Here is a 27454-nt window from a genome sequence, read left to right on the forward strand (position 1 = left end):
AGATGGTTGTTCTTTTCCCTTTTAGTCATCAATTAATATTTTGCATTGTCTGCCTAATCATGCTCTAATAAACCCTACAAGAAAATTAAAGAATGCAGAAATGGCATTGTCTCTGCTCCATGGAATTTATTTAAATCAAATAAGTATGTTTATAATATCAAATGACAAGAGTTCAAGGTGTAGCTTGAAATTATGAACACTTTTATAGAGACCATATTCATTCTCCTAGTTGGAAGCAGGGGCAGAGAATATTTTGCTTTCAAATGCCTCAAAGTCTGATAAGTCACTGCATATAATTGATAATTTTCAATGTCTCCCATCCCCAGCAGAGCATAAGGGGTGGCATAAATATGTTTCTGTTTCACTGAGTAACCATTTTTCAAGTTTCAGAACCTTAGCAGCCTTTGCTCTGAAAGTCTCTACCCCAACAATATACTTCTCCTTCCCTTAAGTTAGCAATCAATTCAGCTTTGTGGTTTTTTGTTTAAGGTATTGAAGATGATTTTCATTTTTTTTAGCAGCTGAATACCCTGGAAGTTAACAACTTGTGTAACAATTTTGGAAAGAATATGTGCAGTCATATTCTTTGCCTTGATAGTTTAATTTCTAGGAATTTGCCCAAATAGACACTCTGCATAATCTTATACAGTTTTGCATTTAGTCCTTTTAACAATTCTACAATATAAACCCTATTTTTATTTCCATTTTTTCACTTGATGAAAGGAAGCTAGGAAGATTTAGAACCATTTCCATAGCCACATATCTAGTATACTCTGAATATTTAGAGACTTGCTCTTAAGCCAGAATTCTACTTCCTCTGTTAGAGAAAAAGACTCAAGATGAAGACAAAAATGTTTGATAAATATAGGTATTTGAAGTAACACCACCAACCCCCAAATATATGAGAAAAGAGCTAAGTAAGTACTCATTATTAGGACATATAAAATAATGACTATGTTAAAATGTTTATTATCTGGTATTGAAACAAAATCAAAGCACAATGATAATTATACTACATAAAGTTGTCATACATATGGATTAGAAATGAAACAGACAAAAGGCTATGTGAATTTCTAGGGTGGTTGGATTCTGAGTATAATACATTTTTTTGAGCTTTTAAGTATTGCTTTAATGTTTGTATAATAACAAAATTAAGGGCTTCCCTGGTGGCTCAGTGGTAAAGAATTTGCCAGCCAATGCAGAAGACACAGGTTTGATCCCTGGGTTGGGAAGATCCCTGGAGAAGAAAATGGCAACCTACTCCAGTATTCTTGCCTGGGAAATACCATGGACAAAGGAGCCTGGCGGGCTACAGTTCATGGGGTCAGAAAGAGTCAGACATGACTTGGTGACCAAACAACAACAAAAGTAACATAGATATAAATAGCAATCTCTGCATTTGATGTTTCTAATCAATTATTCCATGCTCTATAAAAAATTTCAATGTACCAAGTGAGAATTCTAGGGATTACATAAACTTCTGATTATTTGGTGTTCTGAATTTCTACACTGGAGCTTTTCCAATTCTACAATAAATGTTCCTTTATCTCTCACTGCTTTGACCTGGATATGGCACTCATCTCTTAATTTTCCCCTAAACTTTCAAACAAGATATGGTTGACAGGTAGTTCTGAAATTTTAGATGGAGTGGTATTTTTTCACAGCAGTATAAACAAGTTAATGTTGAATTAATACTACTTTCCTAAAATTCTTCTAGCTGTCTAGCACATTGCTTATTTTCTGTTCCTTGAAGACTTACTTATAAGTTCTCCTCATTTTATCATGTAAGACAATTTTCCATCTTCAACCTCAACTCTGAGCATAATGATATGTGATGTTGTGCACCCATAAAACCAAAGGGGCATATTCCAGATTTTACCCCTTAGCAGCATAGAGATTTACTGTGAGATAGATTATGACATTTCAAACATAAGAAAGGAGAAATCATTATATTTGTTTTGGGGGGTTTAAATGACATTAATTTAAAGTCTCAAATTTTTAATTAATATCCTACTGTGCTTTGATTACAAATGTGCTCAATGGCATTTTATTTAGAAATTCAAAGCTTCAAATATTTTAAAGTATCTGTTATTCAACAGAAAGTATAATAGGAAGGCTTAGTACAAAAGAGACAGATCTTACAAAAAGGAATCCTTTGAATAACCTCCTAAACAACAATAACAACAACAACAAAAATGAAATAAGACTTTTACTATGGTTGAAGGGATTTCGATTAGAAGAAAGAAAATAGTGATAGCTGTTAGCATTCAAATATGGCAGAGAGATAGATTTGGGAATCTTCTTTCAATGGATTTTTATGCATTGTAACAGATATCAAATGAGAGGTAAGCATAGGATGAATCAGATTGAGTTTTTCATTTTTCTTCTCTACCTACTATACTATTATTTGAGGGTATAAAACATGTTTTTCTATTGGTGTATCTTCCTTTATTACTTATCATCCTTTCATGTTCAAGAAGCTTTTCAAATAGTCTAATAAGTATTTTCAAATTACCTAATAAAATAAGTTCCCTTAGAAGTCTGCATTGTGATCACAAAGCAATAGGAAGTCTGATTTATTGATAAGTGAGAGTATGCTATAAATTTTCTTCATTTTAAAACTGCCTATAGATGATGAGATCATTCCTGCTTAGAGAAACTGCAGCAGACAGGGATAATAATGCAAGTACTAAAGAAAAGGATCACAATGTCTAAGGATATACACTTTGCTTTATAAAGTAAATGTATTTCTTCTTAAATACTATGTGGAAATCTAATGAAACTGTACCAGAGATGATTGTTATCCAAGAAAAGACATGATAAATGTTTTTGTGAGATAATCATTTTATAATTAAAAAAAAAATCATTACTCAGTTTATGCATTTTGTGAAGCTTTTTGATTCTCATCTTAGATTTCCTTGATGTGAAAGCACACTGTATCTAATATAACATAAGTAATGTAGCAAGAATTATTTCCAATCTAGTAGCTTAGGTCAGATTTTGAAGTTCAACAGAAAGATATTTCATGTGTGAGACTTTTGGCTTTGTGTGCACGCTAAGTCACTTCAGTTGTGTCCAACTGTTTGCAACCCTATGGACTGTAGCCTGTCAGACTCCTCTGTCCATGTGATTTTTCAGGCAAGAATATTGGAGTGGGCTGCCATACGCTCCTCCAGGGAATCTTCTCGTCCCAGGGATCGAATCCACATTTCTGACATCTCCTGCGTTGGCAGGTGGGTTCTTTACCACTAGTACCATCTGGTTAATATTTTCTTAATGAAATAAAATTCACTATAATGTCACTTATAGAAAAGAGCTCAGTCATCTCTGGAATTTAAAAAGCAAGAACATACTCTGACCAATAAGAATATTTCCATACAGTGTGGACTTTACAAAGTGGTACAAAAGCCAAAGAGTTAATTTAAGGAAGGGGTGATTGTAGATGCTCAATCCTTACAAGCTGTCCACCTCTAGGCAAATCACTTATCCTCTCAGAGAGCTCTTTCTTTCCTTATTTAGAAGGAGTGCAGAATTTCCTACTTTACAAGCTTACTGCAAAGCTGATGTGTATAAAGAAAACTTTATAAAACTTTTAAAAACTTTATAAAACTCTTAAAAAAGTGTAAGAAAATTTGGGCCTCATAATATTATTATTGTGTCACATAAAGTCCATAAGTCCTTAATTATCCTAATTTTAAAATGGCATTAGAGTTATTTTGGCCACTTACTGGTTTATTTGGTATCTGAACACCCAACCATTTATGTAATTAAAACTAATGTCTATATGACTAGCAAGATAATATTGCCAAGAATATAGAACCAAACGGCCATAAAAGAGTTAAAACTTTGAATGATTTTAAAATTAAATTAAAACTTTGAATCATAACTTTGGTTCAAATGGTGTGAATTGTTAAAAATGCAAATATATGTAAAGAGTTCTTAAAATTCTTAAATTTCAAACCATGATTGAACATTTTATGGCAAATAGAGAACAGAGGTTCTTAATAACTTGGAGTAAATGGGGAAAAATGGCAAAATATAATTACACTGAGGTAGAAAGATGAGATAGCGCATAAGAAGACACTTCCTAAAGTAGGAAGTAATCAATCCTCCTGTATTTCTATCTGGCAAACACTCATCTGTTTCGTGTCTTTATCTTTTCTGGAATTTCATATGTATGGAAACATATAACATTCAGTCATTTGTGTCACCCTTCTCTCACTTACAAAATACATTAAATATTCATCCATGATAGTGCATGAATCAATCATTCTTTCCTTTTCATCACTTTGCCAACAAAAGTTCATATAGTCAAAGCTATGGTTTTTTTCAGTAGACATGTATGGATGTGAGAGCTGGACCATAAAGAAGGCTGAGTGCCAAAGGCTGATGCCTTTGAATTATGGTGCTAGAGAAGACTCTTGAAACTCCCTTGGACTGCAAGGGAATCAAACCAGTCAGTTCTAAAGGAAACCAGTCCTGAATATTCATTGGAAGGACTGATCCTGAATATTCATTGAAAGGACTGATGCTGAAACTAAAGCTCCAATACCTTGGCCACTTATGCAAAGAGCCGACTCATTGGAAAAGACCCTGATGCTGGGAAAGATTGAAGGCAAAAGGAGAAGAGGTAGGCAGAGGATGACATGGTTGGATAGCATCACCAACTCAATGGACATGAATTTGAGCAAACTCTAGGAGAGAGTGAAGGACAGGGAAGCCTAGCGTGCTACAGTCCATGGAGTTGCAAAGAGTCAGACACACCTTAGTGACTAAACAACAAGTATTCTATTTATAGGTGTACTACAGTTTGTGTATTCAATCACCAGTTGAAAAATATTTTCATTATTTTGACATATTGGCAATTACAGATAAACTTGCTATAAATATTTATATATAAGTTTTTGTGTGAAACTATTTTTTTTTTCAAATCACAATTTTATTTTCTAGAGAGTATGACAGTATTCTTAGAAGACTCCAGAGAATTTAAAAAAATGCAGAGCTCAATGAGATTGGATAAAAATAAACATGCAGAAAATAAATTATTTTTTTAATCTGTAATTCATTTAGAAAATATAACTTTAAAATATTCTCCATAGCCATAAAATCTTTAAGTATCCTAGCAAGAAACCTGACAAGTTTTAAATTCACTTGGGTAAATACCGAAGAGGTGAGAATGCTGAATCATATGGTAAGTGCATGTTTAATTTTAAAACAAAATGACAAAGAGGTTTCCAAAGTGCAGGACCATTTTGAATTTCCTTCAATGATAAATTAAAATCACTGTGGTTCTGCATACTCATCAGCATTTCATGTTGTCAGATTTTTTTTTTAATGTATCCTTTTAAAAGCTCTCTAGTGGTAGCTCATCATGGTTTTAATTTGTAGCTTCCTAATGACTAAAGATGTTAAACATCTTCCCATATACTTATTGCTTTTTCATATATTTTCTTTTTAAAATTCAGATCTTTTATGAATTTTTAAATTTTTATATTAATTTTTAAGAATTCTTTATATACTTTGGGTACAATTTCTTTATCAGATATGTCATCTACATGTCTGAAGCTTATACTTTCATTATTTTAACAGTGTCTTTCACAGAACAATTTAAAAAAAAATGTATATATATATTTTGCTTTTGGTTCACATTTTAATTAAGAAGGGTTGTGATCAGATAATGCCTTTAGTGACAAGAGTATGTACACTGAAGCAAACAAAAAGTGAACAAATTCCAATGTATTACAGTTTGAAGGTTTACACATTGTATATTTTATTACCCATAATTTCTCATAAATAGCTGGTTCTATAAAATTTATTTTAAGTTAGAAGTATAGGATCAGATAACTTCTCATTAAGGTTTTTGAAGTTCTATGCTCCTTTGATGTGCTGAGGTTTGCCTACAAAATCCATTAGGTAGCAGAATTACATCATTAAATCAGTTCTCTGGAAAAGTTGTCCAATATGGCAGCTACTAGCCACAGAGGACTGCCAAGTACATAAAATGTGACCAATGTGACTGAAGCCATGGCTTTTATTTTGATGATTTTATTTCTTTTTTAAATGAATTAAATCGTATTGCAGTACAATTGCTTTACAGCGTTGTGTTAGCTTCTACTGTATAGCAAACTGAATCACCCATACATGTGCACATTTCCCTCCCCTTTTGGACTTCCCTCCCATTTAGGACACCACAGTGCATTAAGTAGAGTTCCTTGTGCTATACAATATGTTCCCATCCATTGCCTATTTTATACATAGTATCAATAGTATATATGTTTAGGTTTAAAAACTGATGTTCAATTTAGTTATTGAAAAAAAACTTTTATGTATGGGACAACTTGGCTTTGTGAATCTTTATCAACTGTAAATTTTATTAAATCAAAATATAGATCAAGTATACCCAGTAAAAATTTAGTATCAAAATTGAGATGTACTATAAGCACACATTGGATTTGAAAGACAATATTAAAACAAGAATGCTAAAAGGACCATTAATATTTTTTACATTCATCATATGTTAAAAAGACTGTATTTTGAATATATAAGGTTAAATACAATATATTACTAACACCCATGTTACCAGCTTCTTTTTACTTGAAATGTGACCTCTAGAAAAATGAAATCACATGTGTCTCACATTACATTTTCTTCAGAAAGCACTGCTTTAGAACCACATATTGTGTATTAAAGTGGTATTTTGTGTCAAAAAGCATTCAGTGTTCTGAAATGACATGCTAACAGTCTGCCCACTGCTACCTCCAGCTCCCACAAAATACCAGCAGGCAGCTCCAGCTCCCTGCCTTCTTGAAGCAGGATCGAGAGTCAGTAAGTTCCAAGTCACTTTTGATAGATTTTATAACCTCAGGGTCTCCAACAAGGAAAGGACTAGAAGAAAGCAGAGTAAGGCTTAACTTGGGCCTTGTAGGTCTCACAGTGTCAGGTGCTGTCAAGGAACAGCATCTCCTGATGCTCTAAACATGCCATAAATTGGGCAGCACTTCTGATTACTGAGGGGCTCCAGTTCATGGCTTACTTTCTTCTGAGGAAAAAGAGGTAGGACTGCCTCCTCTACTTTCCACTGCCATGGGTTAGCACTTTCTCTTAGTACTTCTCAACTCACAGACAAGGAATACAACCCCAGCCTTCCACCTTTCTCCTTACTTTTCAGCATTATGAAGCTAATAGTAAGAGGTTTCCTTAGAGTATAAATTATTTTTATTCTTTTTATTTAGCTTATCAATAAAATCGTGTGCATACATATACACACATATATGTGTATGTATGCATACACACACACAAACACACACATGTGTACATGAATGATTTAGTGGTATAGGTATTATCTTGCCAAAACTGAAACCAGTTTTCAAAAATATAACTAATGTAGAAAGAAGTTGACCTGACTTTGAAATATTATGCATTATAATTTTTAAAAGATATTTCAAGAAATTATAATATCTTAGAATAAAATTTCACAGGTATAATATTTAAAGTTTTTTTAAAAAAAATAAAGAACAGTATAGAAATCTTAAAGATATTAAGTATAATAGTTATAAAAATACAACTAAACATCATGGGTATATTATTCTACCTCATATGACATAACTATGTTAAGTGTTAACTTTGATATAATATTAAGTCCAACATCTCTTCATATAAGATAAACTTCTGAAACTATTCTTTACTTAAGATGAATTTTAGTTTGTAAACTTTTAAACAATCTAAGTTACCAATAAGTTCCAATTGAACACATTTCTCTCAGAATCCAGCCAGCTTGGGAAAGTAAATACATACTTACACTGTAGAGAACATATCATGGGAAGCACATAGACAGTTGTTAAGCTATTCCACTTGATGATAAAATTCTTGAATTATTACATTCTAAACCTGTTGGGACAGAGAGAGAAAAAATGAGCTAAATATGCTGGGTTTACTATATATGTAGATAAATAACCAAAGAAAACAAAAAGAAATAATATACCTTATAATTATAAACATAGATCTTTATGTATTATTGTGTCACTTTCCTATATTATGATTTTTTTTCATTTTTAGGCAAATGTTATTGGATTATTTAAGTCATGTCAATATATAGGCAGACCTCAGAGAAATTGCAGGTTAGGTCTCAGAATACTGCAGTAAGGTGGATGTTGCAATAAAGCGAATCACACTAATGTTCTGCTATATCACCGCATGTAAAAGTTACGTTTACCCTATACTGTAGCCTATTGTGTGATAGCATTATGTCTAAAATGCAATGCACATACCTCAATTTAAAAATAATGCTAAAAAATGCTAACGATCATCTGAGCCTTTAACGAGTCAATCTTTTTGCTACAATAACTTCAAAGATCACTGGTCATAGATCATCCTAACAAGTATGATAATAATGTTAAAGTTTGAAATATTGGGAGAATTACTAAAATGTGACAGACAAATGAAGGGAAAAAATAATGTTGGGAAAAAATGGCACTGACAGACTTGTTTGATGCAGTATTGCTATAAACCTTCAATTTGTAAAAATCTCAGTATCTGCAAAGTGCAATAAAACAAAGCACAATCAAATAAGAAATATTATTAAAAGAGCTATGCCTGGACAATAAGAAATGTTATTAAAAGAATAAATGGTGTCATTAAAACTTTAAGGAAATGAATACATTTTGTTAACTAAATATAGTTCATGGTCTCTATTTTTCGTGCTTTCCGCTTAAAGGCTAAGTTGTGTCTAAAGCACAAAAAAACAAAAACAACATGTTACTAAATCATCTGGATGTTTATTATTATCTGGATGCTTGACAGAACAAAGACCAAGTTTTTAGATGATTTGTCTGAACATCTTTAATTTTCACCTTAATGGATGAAATCTCTTTTATGGTCTGAATGTTGTATCCCTCCCCCTTCAAATTCTTACGTTGAAATCTTAATAGTATTGAGAGGTGATTAGGTCAGGAGGGAGAAGCTCTTATGAATGGGACCAGTGTCTTTGTAAAGGAGAATCCAGAGAGCTCCCTTGCCTTTCCACCAGATGAGAACACAGTGAAAAGTTGGTACCTATGATCCAGGAAGCTCTCACCAAACACCCAATATGCCAGCCTTCAGAACTGTGAGAAATAAATGTCTGTTGTTGATAAGCTACCCAGGCTGTGGTATTAATACATTTATAGCAGCCCAAATGGACTAAGGCACTTGCCCTCATACATGATTGGGTATAAATAGAGCAAGTGCTTTCAAACCTTATTAGATTTCTTATTCAGTAATGAATGAAGATATCAGCTCTAATACAAAGTGGGAAACCTACCCACTGACATTCATCTCCCCAATGGTGAGCACAACTGTCATCAAACTACGGAATAATTTTGAGTACAATAAAAAGTGAGTTTAGGTTTCTCTTTAAAATAGTGCCTCCTAAAACTGTTATGGGAATTCATACACTGCCAATTTTTTTCTTTGCTGTAGAACATAATCAAAGAAGCCTCTCATATTTACAGGTAACAAAATTTGGTGGTTAGGTATCTTTATACTCAGTACACACACACACACACATGCACACATGTGCACACACAATCACAACCATATCTCTTGTTCCTATTGAATAGCCACCAAATACCTAACTTTTTCCCTGAAATCAGTAGATTTTAAAACAAAATTCAGTCAGATTTCTTTCTGAATTTGCTCAAAGTCTTGGCTTGTGTTTAATAGTCTTATTTTTTTTTTCTCAGAGCTTTTGTGTAATAAAGCTTTGTTAAAGTATAAAGGAGATAGAGAAAGCTTCGGACATAGGCATCAGAAGGGGATAGAAAGAGTATGTGCTTGCTAGTGTTAGCAATGGAGTTATATCAGCTCAGTTCAGTTCATCTCAGTCGCTCAGTTGTGTCTGACTTTTTGCAACCCCATGAATCGCAGCACACCAGGCCTCCCTGTCCATCACCAACTCCTGGAGTTCACTCAGACTCACGTCCATCAAGTCAGTGATGCCATCCAGCCATCTCATCCTCTGTCATCCCCTTCTCCTCCTGGCCCCAATCCCTCCCAGCATCAGAGTCTTCACATGAGGTGGCCAAAGTATTGGAGTTTCAGTTTTAGCATCATTCCTTTCAAAGAAATCCCAGGGCTCATCTCCTTCAGAATGGACTGGTTGGGTCTCCTTGCAGTCCAAGGGACTCTCAAGAGTCTTCTCCAACACCACAGTTCAAAAGCATCAATTCTTCTGTGCTCAGCCTTCTTCACAGACCAACTCTCACATCCATACATGACCACTGGAAAAACCATAGCCTTGACCAGACGCACCTTTGTTGGCAAAGTAATGTTTCTGCTTTTCAATATGCTATCTAGGTTGGTCATAACTTTCCTTCTAAGGAGTAAGCATCTTTTAATATCATGGCTGAAATCACCATCTGCAGTGATTTTGGAATGCAAAAAAATAAAGTCTGACACTGTTTCCACTGTTTCCCCATCTATTTCCCATGAAGTGATGGGACCAGATGCCATGATCTTCATTTTCTGAATGTTGAGCTTTAAGCCAACGGTTTCACTGTCCTCTTTCACTTTCATCAAGAGGCTTTTTAGTTCCTCTTCAATTTCTGCCGTAAGGGTCGTGTCATCTGCATATCTGAGGTTATTGATATTTCTTCTGGCAATCTTGATTCCAGCTTGTGCGTCTTCCAGCCCAGCGTTTCTCATGACGTACTCTGCATAGAAGTTAAATAAGCAGGGGGACAATATACAGCCTCGACGTATTCTTTTCCCGATTTGGAACCAATCTGTTGTTCCATGTCCAGTTCTAACTGTTGCTTCCTGACCTGCATATAGGTTTCTCAAGAGGCAGGTCAGGTGGTCTGGTATTCCCATCTCTTGAAGAATTTTCCACAGTTTATTGTGATCCACAGAGTCAAAGGCTTTGGCATAGTCAATAAAGCAGAAATAGATGTTTTTAGTCTCTAATGAATCAAAAGAATGTCTGGAGGTTGTAAAGACTTCACCAGACCTACTCCCATAATTTACATTTTAAGATAACAGGATTAGCCAGAAGATTTAATCCAGAGAATGTCTTGAGGCAGGATACATTGTTATATAATCCTAAGGAATGTAAGAAGAGGTGGCAAGAATACACAGAAGAACTGTACAAAAAAGTGCTTCAAAACCCAGATAATCATGATGGTGTGATCACTCACCTAGAACCAGACATCCTGGAATGTGAAGTCAAGTGGGCCTCACTACGAACAAAGGTAGTGGAGGTGATGGAATTCCAGTTGAGCCATTTCAAATCCTGAAAGATGATGCTGTGAAAGTGCTGCACTCAATATGCCAGCGAATTTGGAAAACTCAGCAGTGGCCACAGGACTGGAAAAGGTCAGTTTTCATTCCAATCCCAAAGAAAGGCAATGACAAAGGATGCTCAAACTACCACACAATTGCGCTCATCTCACACGCTAGTAAAGTAATGCTCAAAATTCTTCAAGCCAGGCTTCAGTAATACGTGAACCATGAATTTCTAGATGTACAAGCTGGTTTTAGAGAAGGCAGAGGAACGAGAGATCAAATTGCCAACATCCGTTGGATCATTGAAAAAGCAAGAGACTTCCAGAAAAACATCTATTTCTGCTTTATTGACTATGCCAAAGCCTTTGACTGTGTGGATCACAATAAACTGTGAAAAATTCTTCAAGACATGGGAATACCAGACCACCTGACCTGCCTCTTGAGAAACCTGTATGCAGGTCAGGAAGCAACAGTTAGAACTGGATATAGAACAACAGATTGGTTCCAAATGTGGAAAGGAGTACGTCGAGGCTGTATATTGTCCCCCTGCTTATTTAACTTCTATGCAGAGTACATCATGAGAAACGCTGGGCTGGAAGACGCACAAGCTGGAATCAAGATCGCCAGAAGAAATATCAATAACCTCAGATATGCAGATGACACGACCCATACGGCAGAAATTGAAGAGGAACTAAAAAGCCTCTTGATGAAAGTGAAAGAGGACAGTGAAAACGTTGGCTTAAAGCTCAACATTCAGAAAATGAAGATCATGGCATCTGGTCCCATCACTTCATGGGAAATAGATGGGGAAACAGTGGAAACAGTGTCAGACTTTATGTTTTTGCATTCCAAAATCACTGCAGATGGTGATTTCAGCCATGAAATTAAGATGCTTACTCCTTAGAAGGAAAGTTATGACCAACCTAGATAGCATATTGAAAAGCAGAGACATTACTTTGCCAACAAAGGTTCATCTAGTCAAGGCTATGGTTTTTCCAGTGGTTATGTATGGATGTGACAGTTGGACTGTGAAGAAGGCTGAGTGCTGAAGAATTGATGCTTTTGAACTGTGGTGTTGGAGAAGACTCTTGAGAGTCCCTTGGACTGCAAGGAGATCCAACCAGTCCATTCTGAAGGAGATGAGCCCTGGGATTTCTTTGGAAGGAATGATGCTAAAGCTGAAACTCCAGTACTTTGGCCACCTCATGCGAAGAGTTGACTCATTGGAAAAGACTCTGATGCTGGGAGGGATTGGGGGCAGGAGGAGAAGGGGATGACAGAGGATGAGGTGGCTGCAAGTCTTCACTGACTCGATGGACATGAGTTTGAGTGAACTCCAGGAGTTGGTGATGGACAGGGAGGCCTGGTGTGCTGCGATTCATGGGGTTGCAAAGAGTCGGACACGACTGAGCGACAGAACTGAACTGAACTGAAGGAATGTAGAGGAAAAAAATCTGTCCTTTCTTCCTCCTTGAGAATTCCAGACCCCTCTCTCCTTTGGGACTCCTGGACTTCTTATCAACCTGCTTAGGAAATGACTCTCTCATTCCCCCCTTTTCTTTTAGGAGAATTATGTTGCCAATGGAAAGGGGCATCATTTTAATTCCATAACAACTTTCTGCTATTTAAGGGCGTCGCCCCTAAATTGTTGAGGCAACATATTCTCCTAAGCCCCATATTGAGGGTCTCTGATCCAGGGCCCCCAAGTAATAGTTGGAGGAGGCTGTGGCACTCATAGGAGCTTGGACAACCATTTGTAACTTAAAAGCTTTTAGATGGTTAGACCCCATTTTACAGCTACAGACATAAGGCAAAATAGTCATTAAACCAAGTTAAAATAGAAATGAAAAGTCACATTATGTCCATAGTTACATCAGTCCATCTTAAGGTTGTTAGATGTCATCATTTTAAGAAGAAGCGTCACATGTGATTGTTGTTGAAGGTATTTGCAGACTTGGAAAAAATCTTTTCCTTGAAGTGGAGATGTCCACCACAGGAAGCCTTCCACTGATGAAGAGGGGAGTGCTCCACAAACCTAGCAGTCAGACTGATTGTGAAATGCTGTGTAGGAGTGAACTCAGGACAGGAAGGCATTGTCTTGAGGGTCAAATGGCAGACTCAGGATTTTTGGAGTCAGCAGAAGTAGGCTCACATAGATTATCAGGCCCATCTTTTGGCTTGTCCAGAGAGTCCCATTATGGAAGCGTATCGGGGAGAAAGTGGGCCAGGGGCTTCAGTGAGCATGGAGTAAGTTGCCCCAGTGTCTAAAAGGAAATCAAAGGATTGGCCCCCCAAAATTATTAATACCCGGGTGTCGGGAGCCACATTAGGCAGTACTGACAAAATGGAGGCACGGCCCCAACCCCCTCTCCTCATCTCGCAGGCACGGCCCAGGGATGAAGGAGTTAGGCCTTGTGATTCTGACTTGTTCTTTCCTTTCTTTGGTTGAGTTGGCTGGAAAGAATGTTAAGGTGCTTGAGAGAAGAATGAGAAAGCACAAAGCCTTCTACAGTTGTGCCCAGAAAATAATCTATAAAATAACCATAGACATTTGTTCAAGGATCTTTACAAAGAATGTCCCAGGATGAGCATGTAGGCCACAGCTTGAGGCCATGGGAAGGATTGTTATCTGAGACCTGTTTGTGAGGGAAATATTTATGGCAAAAGAAGTTTGTTGAGTTTAGGGTTTAGGAATAATTAAGAATAGCTAGAAGCCTTTTTAAGAGATAGTGATCTTAAGATGCTAGGGGTAAACAGGATTTAGAAAGATAAATAAACTGAGGAATGTAGCATGAGTTACAATGTAATCACAAGTTAAGTATAGGACATATAAGAGAAAGTCTTCTCCAGGGGATCTTCCTGACCCAGGGATCAAACCCAGATCTCCCGCATTGCAGGCAGACGCTTTAACCTCTGAGCCACCAGGGAAGCTCTAGATAATTGATAGTAAAGCCAATTCTGAGAGAATTGCTGAAGCAGGAACTCTGTTTGTAGGACAACAATGATTTCTGGAGACAGTAAATCTGGGTGGGGGAAACTGAAAATGTCAAACCTCTGACCTAATGCTTTTGTCAAAGTATAAAAGAGAACCTGAAGCTTGAAATAAACATGTAGTTCCGTACTATGAGTCAGAGGCTACATCATCGTCTGCTGACACTGCTCACCCCTTCAGGCTGATATCCTGGCTGCTGGAGCTGGACTCCAGCACCTGGGGTTCCTCAGGTGTAATGAGGATGGGAGCTTGTGTGGGGACCCCTGGGGTACCTTCAGTCCTGATTGTCTTAAGAGACCGACCCCTGAAACCTATACCTCTGGGGGCAGTCTCTCTTCCAGTGTGGTCCCTTGCAGACAAGACATGGAGCAGGGGGAGGCCTAGATGCCCGAGGGCAATTCCGCTTGAGGTGCCCCTCCTTTCCACAGTAATAGCAAGCCCATCCCTTTTCACCTGGGTCCCTCTGGGCATTTTTCTCAGGCTGTTTAAGAACTGTTCTCATAGCCATTGAGAAGACTTCTGCCTGTTCCTTTGTCTTTCTCTGCCTTTCTTTTCCTCATATTCCCTACTATAATAGACTGTCTGAGCCAGTTGTAACAGATTATCTAAAGACTGATTTGGTCCATACGCCTGTTTTAATGGCTTACAGCGGATATCTGGAGCCAACTGAGTGAGAAAACTATCCTTTAAGATCACTTTTCCCTCTTCACTTTCAGGATCAATCTTGGTGAATCTGTGAAGGGCTTCTCTCAGTCTATCTAGGAATTTACCAGGAGCTTCCTTCTCCCCCTGTTCTATGTTTGCCAATTTGCCATAGTTTAAAGGCTTAGCACATGCCTGCCTGAGTCCTTCAAGAATACATCTGACAAAATGACTCTGATCCCATCTTCCTTTAGCTGATTGGGACCGCCTGATTTCCAGTAGGGAGGGCAGATATCTTGTCCTCCCTCTTCCCTACTGATTCATTACCAAGCCATTCATCTCCATAAGCAGCTGCTTTTCCCAAAACTCAAGTCTGAGTCAGGAGTCAGTGTTTGTCCCAAGATATACATCACATCCTTCCAAGTAAGGTAATAAAGCAGAGTAACACCTTTAAAAGCTCTAATGTATTTTTCTGGGTCCTCTAAATAGTCTCCCAGATCCTCCTTGATTCTTTGTATTTCTTGATAAGAAAAAGGTTTATTAACTCTCATAGACTGATTATTTCTCCCGGTGGGTGCTTCATGAAGAGGCAACAGCTGTTCCTCAGTCTCTCTGGCTGCTCTGCACATATGATCCCATGGATAGATTGGAGAAACCTGCTTTTCTTTATCTCTTTGTCTCCTGTCCTCCATCTCATCTAGCAAAGTAGGAGGACAGGCGGGAACTGAAGGAGTCACACCCAAATCTATACCCTTAGGACATAAGTCTGGAATATTTCTCAGAAAGAAATGCTGCTTCTACCCATTTCCCTTGTTTTCTACAGAACTGGTCTAATTGTAAAACAGTATTATTATACTTAAGAGACCCTCCAACCGGCCACTGTTTGCTATCATCCAATGGATACTGTCAGATCTTTCCACCATGACCCATCAGGCAACACCTACCTGTACTGGAAGAAACACAAGCTGGAATCAAGATTGCCGGGAGAAATATCAATAACCTCAGATATGATGATGACACCACCCTTATGGCAGAAAGTGAAGAGGAACTCAAAAGCCTCTTGATGAAAGTGAAAGAGGAGAGTGAAAAAGTTGGCTTAAAGCTCAACATTCAGAAAACGAAGATCATGGCATCTAGTCCCATCACTTCATGGGAAATAGATGTGGAAACAGTGGAAACAGTGTCAGACTTTATTTTTCTGGGCTCCAAAATCACTACAGATGGTGACTGCAGCCATGAAATTAAAAGATGCTTACTCCTTGGAAGGAAAGTTATGACCAACCTAACTAGCATATTCAAAAGCAGAGACATTACTTTGCCAACAAAGGTTCGTCTAGTCAAGGCTATGGTTTTTCCTGTGGTCATTAATGGATGTGACAGTTGGACTGTGAAGAAGGCTGAGCACTGAAGAATTGATGCTTTTGAAGTGTGGTGTTGGAGAAGACTCTTGAGAGTCCCTTGGACTGCAAGGAGATCCAACCAGTCCATTCTGAGGAGATCAGCCCTGGGATTTCTTCGGAAGGAATGATGCTAAAGCTGAAAGTCCAGTACTTTGGCCACCTCATGCGAAGAGTTAACTCATTGGAAAAGACTCTGATGCTGGGAGGGATTGGGGGCAGGAGGAGAAGGGGACGACAGAGGATGAGGTGGCTGGATGGCTTCACTGACTCGATGGACATGAGTTTGAGTGAACTCCAGGAGTTGGTGATGGACAGGGAGGCCTGGCGTGCTGCGATTCATGGGGTCGCAAAGAGTTGGACATGACTGAGCGACTGATCTGATCTGATCTGAATGGATACTGTGGCCATGCAGTATCACATAGGAAGACCATGTGTCTTCTTTAAACCTTGGGGATCAAATCTATCCCAGTTTTTCAGGATACAGTTCAAAGGAGTGAGGCTGGAATTGTTAGCTCCCATCTTGTTCTGAAGAATCCCAGACGAGCCTCCAAGATGAAAAGTTGTTGCTGAACCACAAAAAGACATCGGGATTCTTAGCCTCCAGAGAAAAAGTCAATCCAGGGCCAGAGACGAGGCTTGATCGCTCAGAGCTTTTGTGTAATAAAGTTTTATTAAAGTATAAAGGAGACAGAGAAAGCTTCTGACATAGGCATCAGAAGGGGGTAGAAAGAGTACCCTAATAGTCTTATTATTTGGATGTTTTTCCTTACTTAAGTACATTTTTTTCTTTTATTTACATTTCAATAGTGGATGCAAACGCATTTAAAGATAAGCAAAATGTGGAGAGTAGATGTGGCAATTCTGCTTGTCTTTAACATCAAATCTCACCTAATTGTTATCTTTACAAAGGTATGAGAAAGTAGATGAAAACTCATCTATATTTTATAATAAGTATTGAATGTTCTTTTAGGTTTGTGTAATTGTCAAATTATCATTTAATAATAGGGTAAGGTGGGTTTTACTATCCTCATCTTATAGGGTTCAGATAATTCAAACAACTTGTACATACTAAGAAGCTGAAAGGTATTGTAGCTGGGAGTCAAATTCAGCCCTAACTTCAAAGTATCTACTCAAATGTGTCTTTCCTTGCATATGGCTCCCCTAATACTGTAAGATAATTCTGCCTAGGTATCTGTGTTCAATACCAGTTGAGTCTCCAATCTGAAATAAAAATTGAGATATATTTTAAGACAGATTAAGTTTCTCTGTTGAAATTCTATATCTTGTGTTTAGAGTTGTTAAATGAGGAACACTACAAATACAGTGATTGCATATAACATATGTAATGTGTTGGTTATAAATTAAGACATAAAGGACCAATATATCTAATAAATTAAGAAAAATAGAGAAGGGGGATTTACACCTTTGTCAATGGTTTCAGATTCATACTTGAGTATCTGTGAATTTTTTTTTTATGGTTTTCTGTCTTAGCATGAAATGCCATTCCTGCTGTGTTTTTAACCACCCAACATATTACTTGATGCTTTTGAAGTGAGCATGGCTGAAAAGTCAGAAAAATCAAACATTTAGAATCCTATCTAGAAAGAGAGCAAATAATGACAGCCAACAAGTACATATGTTCATGTGTGTATTTCAAACCTGAATAATGATACAGTATGCTGAACAAATAACACTCAAGGTATGGAGTTACTCTTATATGGTTATTAATTTTTATTGATAAAATTTTATCTGAATAAAGTTATTATCTCTATTCTTCTTTTTGTATTACATGTGAGGAAACCATTATTCTCTTAAATTTCCCTACCTTTGTGTCTAACCCAGTCAAACAATTACAATAGATTTTCTTTTCTACATACCTAGAGACTTATTTTTCTTCCTAGAGCAGTCAAGGCATCTGCTTGACATGGGGTAGAGGTGGGGACAGACACTTAGCTTCTGTCATTTATAACACTATTTTGATGTATGGCTTAAAGTCAGGCAGTCTTGAAAAGAAATTCTAAATTCCTTTTGTTCCCCCTTACACATAGAGCCAAGGTATGGTGGATTCGTCTATTATTTGGATATTTTGCCAAGATCCAGAGACTCAATGAGGATGAAACATTAAAAGTGACTCACAGATTTTTGCTCTTCATCTTGATGTTTGTTTTACTAAGGTTTGCAAGAAACAAAACTTTATATAAAGCAGTTTAAATCCTGTAGAAAGATCACTTCATTTCTGTAGAAAGGAAGAAAGCCTTCTTTACCTATTCTTATGAGAAATGCCAGAAGAGGGGGGATGAAGAAGGCCCCAGTGAAAGGAAGGGGAAAGTGGCTGCTGTAGCTCTTGTTTCCTCCTGCAAGTTTGCTATTTGTTTATTGGTTGTTCTGGGTCTTCACTGATGCACTCGAGCTTTCTCTAGTTGCAGGAAGTGGAGACTAGTCTCAAGTTGTGGTGCATGGGCTTCTCCTTGTGGTCACTTCTCTTGTTGCAATGCAGGGGCTCAGTAGTTGTGGCACATGGGCTTAGATGCCCTGTGGCATGTGGAATCTTCCTGAAGCAGAGATCAAACCACTGGATCACCAGGGAAGTCCTCCTCCCAGCTTTTTGAGCTCAAACCTCGAAGGAAAGAAGCATTAGAAATTCCTGGTTGAGAGAATTTGAAGGGCTTCTGCTTATGGGTTTGAGAAGAGATTGTTATGCTGTAAAATCCAAAGCCAACACCTGACGGAGACCTAGTAATATCATGAGAGACCAATGGCATGAAGAGGCCCAAATCACAATCCCATCTCCCTAGGTTACTGTGTAGCATGGATAGTGAATTGAGAAAAATTGAGCCTACTGGGAGCAAAATGAGCCAGTCACAGGAGTTCGTGAGGTTTTCAGCTTTAAGTAGATGGCAGAAGAGGGAAGTAGCAATATATCTAACAGCAGAGACTCTGATGGGCCCAGAAGCCAAGATCCAGGGCAGACTGAATTTGCAAGGCCATTGGGCAGACACAGAGCTGAGAAAAACTGACTGCGAGAAGTGTTAGCAGAGAGTAGCCACAGCAGGAGGACTGGGTGTCACGCTGAGTGGAGGCAGTCAGGGAAGGGGGGCCTCCTGGAGGAAGTCATGTTTGAACTGAAGATAAGGAGAGGGGACACTAGGTGCAAAGGGCCAGGACAGAAACAAGCATCGCATATTCAAGGAGCAGGGAGAAAGCAACAATGGTGTGCCTGTAGCGTAGGGACCCAGGGCCCAGGGGGAGGGGAGGAGTGGCAGAGTTGGAGGTTGATAGGCAGATAGTGGCTGAGTGATACTGGGCCTCATAGGCCACTCTAAGGGGTTCAGACTTTGTGATATAATGGAGTTAGGAGAGGTTTGACCAGGGGATTATCATGATCTGATTAAGATTTTAAAAGATCATTTGGAATATTCTGTGACTAGTAGAAAGACAAGTCCAGAAGCAATAGCCTTCAAAGAGTACTGCAGTAGTTGAGATATGATGGTGGTAAATTTGGGGACAATGATAATGAAGAAAAATGTTTGGATATTGAATATATTTTAATAAAGTATAAAATCCTATTCATTAATTTCACTGTTTCACAAACTCAAATGCATTTTTGAGCCATTATTGTAGAGCACTTTTTTTTCTTTAACAAAGGATGAATAGAAAAATACAAATTACTTAGATATTTTATGTAGGGTACTTCAGTTAATTAGGGTAAAATTCACCGAAGGGGAAAAAGAGACACACTCTTGCTTCATATGCTATTTAAAAATTATTGTTGAACCAATTGATTAAGATACTATAAATGATTAAGTAAAACACCATATGATTCTTATAAATGAAAGAATAGGAAAATAACCAAGAGGAGCACTACTTTTCTTATAAAGAAAACATTTTTTAAAGTATTCTCAGTGATGTTAGAGTCTGTTATATTCAAAATAAAGAAAACATTTTTTAAAGTATTCTCAGTGATGTTAGAGTCTGTTATATTCAAAATTGAATTCCATTAATAAAGTAAGTTCCTTAATTCAATTCACTAGATGTGATCAAAGGGCAGTGAATTTTGAACAAATAAAGACAATTACTTTATGCAGTTCATAGTAATAAATGAAATATGCTGCCAGAAGAGGTCGTTGAGCCAATTCCTGTGGTTGTACTTTAAACAGAATTTTATTACTTCAGAACTACCAGGCTGGGTCTTGAAGTCTGTTTTAATTCAACATACATTTTTCTAAATGCATTCTTTATAACAGCCGCTAGGTACTATGGCTAAAAAGCTGACTAAAACACTCTCCTGCCTTTGAAGGGTTCTTAGTCGAGAGGAGGAATGAAGGAAAGAGAAATGAAGAAACTTGCACAAAATGTCTGGCTAGAGACACAAATGTTGCAACATTCAATTTCACTTGGCTGGAGCTTAATAGAAAATAGGCTTTGTAAAGTGAATGTTGAATGATAACTAGGCAGTGCAGTATGAGCAAAGATAAAGAGGACAGAGATAATAAAGTTCATAGTTCGGGACTAAAAAGTAATCTGGGAGATAGGCAGTGTGATAAAGAGCAGGCAAGAAACAGCAGAGGTGAGCAGAGGCTGGCCATTGGAAACAGTTTGGTCAGGCTGAGAGCTTGAACCTCATTAACACTAAGAATAATACCTCCTGGGAATAAAAGAGTGCTTACTCTATATAGGCACAGTTTTAAGGGTTTTATATACAGGTTCTCATTCAATCTTATCGACAACCTGGAAAATGTTATCGCAGTTTTAAAGAAGAATATGAAGCATAGCGATGTTAAGCAATTTGTCCAAAGTCACCCAACTTCCAGATGGTGCCAAGAACACATGAAGACTGATTTCAGAGCTCTGCTCTTGGTCACATAGATCTGTCTTATGTGATTGACATGGGATGGTGAGCTGTAAACGTTTTTCTTTTTCTTTTTTGCATAATATACACAGAAAAGGAGTAATATTTTCTCACAGTACAAGATGCTGGTTTGTTTTTTATATTAAGTAGAAATGGAAATAGGAATCCTGAAACTAAAAGCAAAAGGCCAGGTAAAGAGGCAAGGGGAGAGGAAGGGAACCAATAAATGCTCCTTGAGAATTTTACTGTGGGGAAATTCCAGGTTAAATGGTTTAAGGCCATGTTGTCCACACCTCTGCAGAAGCTGGAAGAGAAAAGTAGCTAAAGGAATAGTGTTATTTGTGCTTGCTTCTATGTAGCTCCTTGGTTATTTTCATTGTATAAGTTCATTCACATGTTGCACTTTTCTCTTCTTCCCTTCTCTCTTCTATAGCTGGCTTGAATGACCTGTCTGACTCTTATTCCTTATAGGAATATGACACAGATTCTTATGAACTGCAGTGAATGGGACCAGAACTGATTATGAGAGATTCTTGGCTCTGACAAATGCAGACTCTTCTACTTGCTGAGCTGCTGTAGAAGACAGGGAATTAGTAGCACATAGGACCATTAACAAATATTAGGATCTCAAGGACTTAAAATATTCTTATGCTTGGAATACAGGACAGCAATGCTATACTAGATGTTTGAAACTGATTTGTCCTGAGTTATATCTATATTTTATCCATAGAAATATCTTTCAACATGCACTGTTTGAGGAGCTAGAGTTCCTTTGTTCTCTTAAAACCTGGCAGAACCCTTCAGGGCAAACCACTGAGATTCTCCCACCTGGGGTTTGAAGTAGCACTGAAACCTCATTGTGCAAGCTTCCTAGAGCATCCATTTTACTCAAAGATTTGGGGAAATTTTGTTATTCCACAATAGAGATATGTCATAAACATAATGCATCATGTACATACATTTTTAAAAGATTTCTTTATTTAACCAAACTTTTATTGACTACCTACTATGACAGGTGCTGTTCTGGTTATTGGGAATGGAGCAGTTATTCCCACATATTTATGGTTATCTTATGCTGGTTAGTGATAAAAAAAATAGTATGTTTTAACAGTATGAAAAATCTCTTTTTTTCCTCTAGTTTTATTGAGAAATAACTGACCTGCCTTACTGTATAAGTTTGAGGTATATATCATGATGGTTTAATTTACATATATTGTGAAATGATTATCACAATAGGTTTAGCTAACACCCATTATCTCATATAGACATAATAAAAAGAAAAGAAAAAAGAAACCATTTCCCTCTTATGATGAGAACTGTTTTGATATACTCTCTTAACAGCTTTCCTATTGTCATAAACAATAGTCATCATCATCATTGTTGTACATTACAACTCTAGTAATATTTATCTTATAACTGGAAGTTTATACCTTATGACTAAGTTATGTTTTTTGTTTTTTTTTCTTAGATTCCACATATAAGTGAGAGCACACAGTATTTGGCTTTGTCTGGCATATTTCACTTAGCATAATGCTTTCAAGGTCCATTCATGTTGCTGAAAATGGTAAGATTTCTTGATTTTTTTTAATGGTTTAATAATATTTCATTATATATCTTTATCTGTATATCTGTATCTATACACACCATGACTTCCTTATTCATTCATTCATCAGTGGACACTTATGTTGTTTCCATGTCTTCAATTTTATAAATAATGCTGCTATAAATATGGAGGTGCAGATATCTTTTCAAGTTGATATTTTTCATTTAATCCATTTTGACTTAATATTTTTGAATGGTGTATTAAAGGGATCCAGTTTCAATGATTTCATGTGTGACTGTCTAATCATCCCAGCACCAGTAATGGAAGAGACTTTCTTTTCTGTATTGAGTATTCTTGAATACCTTGTCAAGTATTAGCTGACCATAAGTATATGCTTTGGTTTATTTCTGGGATCTCAGTTCTGTTCCACTGATCTATGTGTCTATTTTTATAGCAGTGCATACTGTTTTGATTACTATAGCTTTATAGTATAGCTTGAAATCCAGAAGTGTGATGCCTCCTGCTTTGTTCTTCTTAGGATTTGCTATTTGGGGTTCTTTGTGGTTTCACATAATTTTAGAAGTGTTTTTGTTTTTTGTTTTTTTTTTTTCTACTTCTGTAAAAAATGTCATTGAGATCTTTTTTTTTTTTTTTTTTTTGCTGGCATTTTTTTTTTTTTTTTAAACTTTACAATATTGTATTAGTTTTGCCAAATATCGAAATGAATCTGATAGAGACTACATGGAACATATATATAGCTTTTGGTCGTGTTGTCATTTTAACAGTATTAATTCCTCGAATCCATGAACACAGGATATATTTCCACTTAATTGTGTCTCCTTTGACTTTTTTCATTAACAACTTGTAATTTTCATAGTATAGATTGTTCACCTCTTGTTTAAATTTATTTATAAGTATTTTATTGATTTTTATGCTACTGTAAATGGAATCAATTTCCTTAATTTTTTCAGAAAATTTGTTGTTAGTGCAAGAAATGCTACTGATTTTAGTCTGTTAATTTTGTACCCTGCAACTTTATGGAATTTGTTGATTAGATCTAACACTGTTTTGGTGTTACCTTTAGAGTTTTCTGTATATAAAATCATGTTATGTGTAAATATAGACAATTTTATCTCTTTCTTTTCCATTCTGATGTCTTTTATATCTTTTTCTCACATGATTGCTCTATTTAGGACTTCAGTTCTGTGATTAATAGAAGTGGTGAGAGTGGCACTTTTGTCTTGACAGTAGAGGAGTTATCTGTCAACACTTTACCACTGAGCATGATATCTGCTGTGGGCTTGTCATACAAGGCCTTTATTATGTTAGGATACATTCCTTCTATGCTCCTTTTATTAAGAGTTTTTTTCATGTGGGGTGTTGACTTTTGTCAATTGCTTTTTGTGTGTGTGTCTACTGAGATGATCATGATCCTTTTCTTACATTCCGTTAATACAGTGTATTATAGTGATTAATCTGTGTATGTTAAATAATTATTGTACCCCAGAGATGAATCCCACTTGATCATACTGAATAATCCTTCTAATGTACTGCTGAATTTTGTTTGTGAGTATCTTATTGAGAATTTTTACATCAATATTCATCAGAGATATAGGCCTATAGTTTCCTTTTCTAGTAGTATCATTTTTTGGTTTTAGTATTAGAACAATGTTGGCCTCATAAAATGACTCTGAGAGTGTTCCCTTGTATTTGATCTTTGAGAATAATTGATGTTAATTATTCTTTAAATGTTTGGCAAAATTCAGTGAAGCCTATTTGGTCTTGGATTTTTCTTCATTGGGAGATTTTTGATTATTGACTCTATCTCTGTACTAATAATAATTGATCTGTTCCTATTGTTCCTATTTTCTATTTCTATGGGGATTTTTTTTAAATATAATATTTTGCCTTCAGAAGCTGGAGAAAATAAATCATGAACGTTTTGATTTAGACTGTGGACTAGTAAACTGTGCACTAAAGAAAGTGAAAGTGAAGTCGCTCAGTCGTGTCTGACTCTTTGCGATCCCATGGACTGTTGTCTACCAGGCTTCTCTGTCCATGTGATTTTACAGGCAAGAGTACTGAAGTGGGTTGCCATTTCCTTCTCCAGGGGATCTTCCTGACCCAGGGATTGAACCCAGGTCTCCTGCATTGCAGGCAGATGCTTTACCCTCTGAGCCACTAAAGAGCCATATAAAAACTACTTTAGGCACTGCAGGCCAAAGGCTAAAGTCTAGGATGTTCCACAGATACTCATCTATTATATAGTTCCAGTCACAGCTCCTCAATTCTGTTATTACAGTGTGAAAGCAGGAAAAAAACATATAAACTCATGGCTGTGGCTATATGCCCATTGAACCCTCATTTGCAAAAACTAGCAGCAGGTCAGATTCAGCTCATGACCATAGCTTGCTACCTTCTGGTTAGAACAAAGTCCTTTTTTTTTTTTTTTTAAATTTCACTGAGACTGGGTCTAAAATGGTTTCATTTTTTCCTATCTTTAAATTGAATCAAAAAAGTTTAAGCACTCTATCTCCCCATTTCTCTAGGTCTGGGAAGGGTCTGGGGTAATTAATACAAAGAATGATAAGCCCTGACTTGTGATGTGACAGTCTTGGGAGAGGCAAGTCAGCCATTAGCCCAGGGACTTCTGGATGGACATGATGAGCATCAGGCTGAGCTCCAGTAATTGCTCCCAAGAAGCAAGTACAGATTCAGATGTCCTTGCTTGTTCAGATGGTGTTTTGATTTCTGATGCTACTTGTTAAAACCTTCTCTGGAAGAGGGATCTGAAAACGGGAGATAGGAAGTAAAGTCATGACAAAGACTGCATGATATTTATATCCATCTTCAGTCACACTCATCCAGAGGGAGAGTGATGTCTCACTGGGACCAAAGATGGGAGAAAGGCCAGGGACAGATGGTTGATGACACTATTTCTTTTCTTTTTTTGTCCGTGACAATAACACAAAAAATGGACACTTTCCTTTGTAAGAACCTGTTTTGAGAGTGTTCAAAGAGATTGAGCCAGGTAGATGTGATAAGGAAGGATTTTGTTGTTAACTTCTGGAAATTCCATCACCCCTACAAAACACCTTTTTTCTAACAATACTGAAGAAGACATTAAGAAGGAAGCAGGAAAGGGAGGGAAGGAGGACAATATGGAGGGAGAGAGGAGGGAAGAGATGCTGCCTGCTATCTTTGGCCAGGACCCGAGAACTCTGGGAGCAGTGGGTGGTGGCTAGGCTTTCTTTCTTCTTCTACCCCTTGGATAACTTCCTCTGGAAGAAGCTGACCGTCACTGAATAGGTTCACCCCATGTACTGCAGAGCCCAGAGATCACCAGTGTTGACAAGGTTTAAGATCAATTAATCTGCCCCTTTTAATCCTGGATTCTCAAATATTAATAAGCTTAAGAATCATCTAGATGGCTTATGAGAAGCATATTCATGAACTGTATTTCCAGAGATGTTGATAAGTGGGTGCAAGGTAGAGTTCAGAATTTCTATATATAATAAGCCCCCTACTTCCCAGTGGAATTTGTGGCAGATGTTTGGGGTCAGTTCCAGAGTGTTCAAACATTTGAATAAAAGGGACAATAGAAACTCATGATTATTTAAATAATTATTAAATGTTTTTCTTGAGTGCAAATTAATTGCGTGAAAAATGAATGTTTTGCTATAAATTTTAATGATAAGACTTAAGTTGTAGCATTTTAATTCAGACTAAACTCTCTTGGGAAATTAATAATCAAAATAATAATTTTAAAGACAATATGTTTTTCTATAACCAACAAAAAAGAAAAGTTAAACCTAAAAAAATGTAGATAGATATTTTCATACCATGGTTACTTAATTTAGAAAAATGTATTTTTTTCTTTCTAAAGTTTAAATTGATGAAAAGGTTTTAAAAATCAGAATTTCTTATTAAATTCTCTTTATCAAATAATGTTTTTGGAAAGAAAAAGAAGTTATTCCAATTTGAACTGTAATTACTGCATGAAGTATAATGATTTGAGCTGTATACTGATAGCATGCAATATAAGAATAAACCAAGTTATTAAAAAAATGAAATATATCATATTTTTCAGAATGTAGGGTGATTTTACACAAAACTGTACTCCAACTCATTGTGTACAAGGAGAAGCATTTTGCTTCAAAATACATTCATCACCTTTTGAGTCATTTAAAACCTGAATTTTAGGATTTTAATGGCCTAAATAAAGGTACCACCTTCCTCTGTCCTTAGCCCATCTGGGATGAGTGCTCCATGATTATGAAAGAACAATTGACTTTACTAAGCAAGGAAGAAGACCCCAGATTACCTGATTTAAACTTTGTAAAGACTTCTACTTTGTTCACACTTAGGAAGCATTTTGAAAGGAAACAAATCCATGCATGCTGAAACCATTTCTGTTTGTGTAGCTTTCTGTTGCCAACATTTTTTCATGAATATCTGTCATGTCTTTTTATACATATCTTTTATATATAGACCTTATATGGGGACTATCTAAATCCACATTCACATCGGAAATTTCAAATGAAGTATAAAGCCATTATTCATATAATTTGATACAAAGAAAATATTCAAATTGTTATCATAAGAAGAGAACATTCTAAAGGTAAATGAAATAAGCTACAAAATCTAAATTTCTGTATATCTCCTCTTCATTTTGTAGCTGATCCACTCTGGTGAGTGGGTAGGTATTTGAACATTTGGCATTGGCTTTGCTGAGGATAGAGCTGGCAGGTCTGAAAAGAAAGCAGGTA

General features: G+C 36.7%; 1 protein-coding gene across 2 annotated transcripts in view; it reads right to left on the reverse strand.

Annotated features, from left to right (window-relative positions):
• The window catches only part of FUT9 (fucosyltransferase 9), a 253852-nt gene that overhangs the window by 121428 nt on the left and 104970 nt on the right, over positions 1–27454 (reverse strand). The window contains exons 2-3 of one of the 2 annotated variants that reach the window (XR_015133103.1): positions 7799–7887; positions 5738–6885 (exon numbers count right to left, since the gene is read on the reverse strand). The gene's annotated coding sequence lies outside the window, so the exon portion shown is untranslated. Of the gene's footprint in view, positions 1–5737; positions 6886–7798; positions 7888–27454 lie in introns of those variants that run through there. The other variant, XM_086317681.1, reaches the window with a different exon arrangement.

The sequence above is a fragment of the Bos grunniens genome, chromosome 9 (genome assembly GCF_055505025.1).
Source record: "Bos grunniens cultivar Pamir isolate PY7600 chromosome 9, Bosgru_T2T1.0, whole genome shotgun sequence".
In the NCBI taxonomy this organism is placed as follows: Eukaryota; Metazoa; Chordata; class Mammalia; order Artiodactyla; family Bovidae; genus Bos; species Bos grunniens.